Below are 6,000 nucleotides of genomic sequence, written 5' to 3' on the forward strand. Positions count from 1 at the left end.
CATGGCAAATGCTGGCACTGGCACACTAGAGGTAATTTTTAGCGTCTGGGACACCCATGTTGGTATACTGGATGTAATTCTTGGCAAAGGGCAACCATTGAAAAACTGCTGCTGCTTCCATAACGGAAGAAATTCACTGCATAGTGGGCACCCACCCAAAGAAAAACCGGGCTGCCAGAGGCCCTGGGAAGGGACCACGGGTATGACAGCCACTGCTATAGGACTCCTATATGATGAATAGGCCGAAATCTCAGGGACCCTGGGAGCTCTTTCCAACAAAGCCATTGTCAATTCCTCTGCGGCAGCTTCTGGCCTATTTCCCTCCTCAACGGGGACATGGGCAGTCCATGAAAGCACTCTCGATGCCAACCCACATAGAGTTGAATGTAGCACAGGAAAGGTCCCAGGACGAGTGCGCCAACTATGTGCAATCTGAGATGCGACCAGCTAATGGCTAGTGTCAGGTATGGGGCTCGGTACTAATCCCAGAGACCACTGATATATCATTGCACTCACGTGGTGAGGCCAGGCTTAGGCAGATATATAATTCGCCATTATAGGGCTTTTCATTGTATATGGTTTATTAGTAATGCTAATGACACTGATAAGTTGTACATGTTTTCTAATTGCAGCACAGTTGCTTCATAATAGGGCATGATAGTTTCAATACAAATTGTAAGCTATTCTCATGTCTCTTTTCTGTTTATTGTGGACATGAATAAGTGAGAGAAGGAAAGGTGATGATCTGTCACTACAGTTGCATAAGGGCACTAGAATGTTGTGTTCTGAGGTGACAACTTGCCTTTTACTCTGTGAAGGTTAGGAGGGCAGGTAAGGCACTATGAGCTAGACAGGCTAGCCCATCGGTACAGATGTGCTATGGTGATTTAGTCCCTACATACTGACGTTCTGTGATCCCAGGCATGGATCTGTTTCCAAACAGAGTCCCTGCTACACTGGCATAATGACAAACTACGCACCAGAGGTGATACACTCAACTGGAAACAGTGGCGCTCAGCTGCAATTTTGTCCTTGCACCACATCATAGCACAGAAGGCCCTGAAACCCTTTGAGACACTCCACAAGGAACTTTGCCTACTCCAGACCTAGCGATAAATGTACAATTCCAACATTGCCTGTCCAGTAGACTGGGGCTACGCCCTGATCCCTCTCAAAATTCCGAGTGGTAACTTATTTTGATATGTGGGGGCAATTCAAAGGAGTGATGTCGGCCTCTGTAATCTTGTGCAACACCTATATTCCCAGCCACAAGTAGAGCAGCTATGCACCGTCTGGCAGGACTGGTGGTATATGAGAGTGATGACTGGGTCGAGATACTGAACAATCTGGACCATGGGGCTAGGGATTCCAGAATGAAACACTGCCTCTGAAAAATAATTAAAGACTGGCACTGGACACTGGTGAAACTCAAAACTGCGAAGCTCTTGGATCATTCTGACTGCTGACGCTGCCATTACACACACACTGTCACATTGTGCATGTACTCTTTGACTGCCCCGCTGTAGCGCATTCTGGGATACTGTGGAACAGGAGTTAAATAGCACAGTGGTTTCTGACTCCGCTATCAAGCCACCTGGTAGTGCTGCATGACACTGAGGAATGCACCTCATTGTTCAACAACAAATGCTGCCAGCTTTACACCTCCCTCACGCTGGTCAAGCTGCATTGTATGCCATAGTCAATCCTCACTCCCACCCACACATGAGGAATGGATCACAGAAATGTTTAAGATGACTACCTATTAGAAGCTCATCTACAATTTACAGGAAAAAACTGAGGTGTTCCTTCCAGTGTGGTCTCGCTTCCTAGACGATGATTGATGCACGAGGATAGCTCGACTGCCCTCTCGCTATCCCGATCACCAGCCAACCCATTAGAGTCATTATAATCCATCGGCCCCACTCTCATGTTGATTCTTGTAAGTGAATCCTCCCAGTCCTCTCTACCAAAGTACCCCGCGTCTGGAATAACACAGCTAGCGTGTCCGGCCAGTAGCGACCAGAATGGCTCACGGGTGGGGGAGGCGGGCGCAGGGAGTACAGGCGATTGGTCACGTGGGGTGGGGGGATCTTGCGGGGAGTTAAATAATAAGAAAAAACGTACCTTTCCCGAGTCACATGTTTTCCAGGCTCTGGCGCTTGCTCCTGCTTTCCTGCCTCTGCAGGAACAGGAAGAAGGCAGCCTCCCTCCCCTCCGCTAGGCCAATCACAACGCTGCAATGGAAGCATTGTGATTGGCTGGGATGCTGATCGCACAGGCGTCTATGGGGAGGCCATTTTCTCCATGAAGGCTGCATGCAGCCTGCATGGAGAAAATGGAGAGTGTACATGACTGGTTTTGGTCGGCCCTAGAGGGCCGACCAAACAGTCAGGGGCTGCAACATTGGGCTACCCACTTCTACCCTGCCCTGTTGCAGGACCTCCCACCCTTCCCCAACCAAAGTCTTCTCCTGCTTTCTCGCAGTGCGAGAAGCAGAAACATAAAATTGTATTTATAATACCATTTTATGTTTCTGCTTCTCGCACTGCGAGAAAGCAGTGGGGCGACGCCCCTGCGTCCGGCCTTACCCAGGCAGACCTTTCTTCTCAGACGGGAGACGGTGTGCGGAATTCCTCCTGCCCCTCACCCTGTCCTTTTCTGCTGATCTTGGAAACGCTGAATGGCTCTCGTGCCTCGCCTATTTCTCCTCCCCCCATATCTTTCTTTTACCTCTATCTCTTCTCTTTTGGGGGCATATTATCAAGACAGGCGATAAAATTATCCCGCTTTAGCGGCGGAAAACTGCCGGTAAACCAGCGATAATGGGCTTCATAATATGCCCGTGAGAATTCCAATTGAAGCCCATGTTAGATGTCCTTCACATCTAAAATGGGCTTCAATTGAAATTCCATAGAGCATATTATCAAGTCCATCATCGCCGTTTTAGCTGCAGTTTTCAGCCGCTAAAGCGGCAATAATTTTATCGCCTGGCTTGATAATATGCCCCTTGGTTCTTATGTCTCATACTTGTTATTGTGATAATTAATTGCATACATTGTGTGTTTACCCCACGTATCATATGTTTGGTCACCGACCATAGTAATTATGGTTTGGTTTCCACAGCTGTTGTATTCAATGACTTCAAACATTCAATAAACAATTACAATAAACAAAATACCTTTTTTGACAAGATACGTGGAGTTAAAAATGCCTATATGCATTTACCTTCATAATATATATATCTTCAAGGGGCATGGATGTGGCATTGGGAGTAGTACATTTAGGCTTTCCTATACATACGAACCTTTACGTTGTCGTGGTAGCAGATACTTCGGCTATGCTATGATTCATTATTTTAAATACATACACTGATAGTACATCTCTCTCTCCTGTGTCTCGGCCTAGTAAACTGGATGCCTCTCAATGCTCCACCTTTGCCCTGATGATTGAAACTTGCTTCCACAGCCATCTGAAATCTTCAGGATTCTGATTGCTTTGGGATCTCTGCCACTTAGGGCCCGGCAATAGATAACCAAATCTACTGTCCTACAGCTGCTGACTGTCTTTAACCCCTCATAAGAACTAGAGCTGGTCCTGAGACTTTAAGGTCACCTCTGTAGGCCCACTATGGAAAAAGTCCACATCAGATCTTATAGTCCTGCCTTCTGACAGCCTCAAAACACTGACAACTCGCGAGGCAACTCAGCTAACATCTTACCCGGTAGACAGTGACATTACAGAAGGTTTCCTGGTCGCCACAGAACAAGGGATGGTGTCAGCACTGGATGACATGCGCTGGGCCCTCAATCGCGGGCAGGTTAGTTTCCTAGGTGCGTTAGATATTTCTACAGCATCCTACCATTGACTTGGGGATGCTATTGGACTGTGTGCATGCCACTAAAATTGGGGATGTTGTACTCCAGTGATTTTTAATCCTTAATCACTAATAGACCTCTGGAAATTTGTGTCATGTTTCGCAGACCATGATCACCTGTGGTAACAGAACAGGCGATGAGACGTTCCCAAGCCACACCACTTCTGCAGCAGCTGCACTGGCTCCCAATTAAGCAGCGGGCCAGGTTTAAGGGCCTTTGCATTGCACATAAAGCTCTCTTTGTGTAGGCACCGGAAACATCAAGGATCACCTAAGGAGTTACGTGCGAGGACATGACCTCCACTCGTCCGTGGCAGGCCTGTTGTCCTACCCACGGTTTGAGAAAGCGACTATGGGCGGATGAGCCTTCTCAGTTCTGATCCCACAACAATGGAACAAGCTACCGAGAGTCTCCGTAGGGAAGCCCCTCTCCTTCCATTCAAAGCTTAAGACTCTGTTGCTCAGACAGGCTTGGGGACAAGATGTGCTCTGACCAGGTAAGCGCACTGACAGGTAACGGCTGGTAGGGTTTAGCTATTCTCTCATAAGCGCTAAGAGACCGTTGGTGATTATGTGCTATATACAAATGCCAATTAACATTAAAATTATATAACAATCTTCATGGATGTGCGGTTCGTCTGAGACAGGAGAATTCAACTGTGCGGCAGAGCATGAGAGCCTCTTGGTGTGAGGCCTCACGTCCGCAATGCTTGCGCTTCACTGGATAGAGCTAGAACAGACAACTACTCCCAGGGCACTAAAGTGGTCTCACACGTCTTGCAAGGGTGGCGGCCATCTTGGGTTTGCAGAGTACAAGTTCCTTGTGTTTCAGGACATTCTTTGCAGTGCAAATGAAACACCTAGGGCCAGATGTCTGAATATTGTGAATATCGATCTCAAATAGCAATGTTTCCTGAATCGCTATCTAGTGATCACTATCCTTAATGTACTAAACTTTATATTTTAAAATAGTGATTTCTAGCAGGTTGCAAATTGAGCTACCTCATGAATATTAATGAGGTAAGTTTCTGTTTACAACCCATTAGGAATGAAAGAACGTCACAGGGACGGTGGCCTGCTGGGGTCAGCAGACCACCATGTCTGTGATTGCTTTTAAATAAAGCAGCATTTTATTCTTCGAAATGCTGCCTGTTTTCCTTAAAGGAAAAAGGAATGTGTTTTGGAACGCTTTCAGAGAAGTATTGTAGGATAGAATTGCATAAAGGAGTTAGGCTTTGTTATTTGAACAGTGTGTTCAGGAGCATTATTTTATTCAAGAGAGGAGAAAGAAGGAGACTTATTTCTAGAAACCTGTTTATGCTTTTTAGTCACAATATAGTATTATGGTATTCATAATGGTGGGGAAGTGATGGCTCATTGTCACAGCGGAAGGTTCAAAGCGAATGTATATGCCTTACGTTAAAGTTCATGAACGGGTTACATTAGGAACCCTTCCGAGCACAGATTCCATTTACAAATCCCTAAAGGTAGTTAAAGTGGAAACAAGCGTTTTCTTGCATCTGTAATAGAGGCTCCATTTACAGAGCCCCAACCTTCAACAGAAAGTCAGAAATACAGAGAGTGTCTCAAAAAAGATCATATGACATATTAGGGTTAGTGAAATGTAGCTCAGTAGGTGCTGCACTTGTTGTTATTTCTTGTTTTTGATATGAACACTTCTGTAGATCAAGTTCAGCCCAGACGGTAAGGAGAGAGTGAAGCTATTCATTGTCTCTGTTCCTCTTTCTTCCCCCACTTCCCGGTCCCTGGGTCTACAGCAGGCCAGCATAGTACTTCTTGCTTGGTTTAAAATCGGTTGTATAACAGAACTATGCATGCCTAAACCATGCGTGTCATTATAACCTTGCGGTAAATGCTAACTTTAAAACGGCTGCTTTGAAACTTGTCCTGTTTGGTGTCAAACACCTTGGAATTATACCTCCCCGCCAGTAACTGGTGAGAAGGTATGATTCCACTCTCCTAGAGGGACTTATGTGGATCACAGGTATACCTGGTACCAGCTTTCTCGACCTGGACATCACAAAATGGATGCTGCCAGCCACAGACACGAGTCTGCCCTCCTGCTGCTGAGCCAAGCTTGAGCAGAGGAAGGCCTGACAATAGGT

The sequence above is a fragment of the Triturus cristatus genome, chromosome 8 (assembly GCF_964204655.1).
Source record: "Triturus cristatus chromosome 8, aTriCri1.1, whole genome shotgun sequence".
Taxonomy (NCBI): Eukaryota; Metazoa; Chordata; class Amphibia; order Caudata; family Salamandridae; genus Triturus; species Triturus cristatus.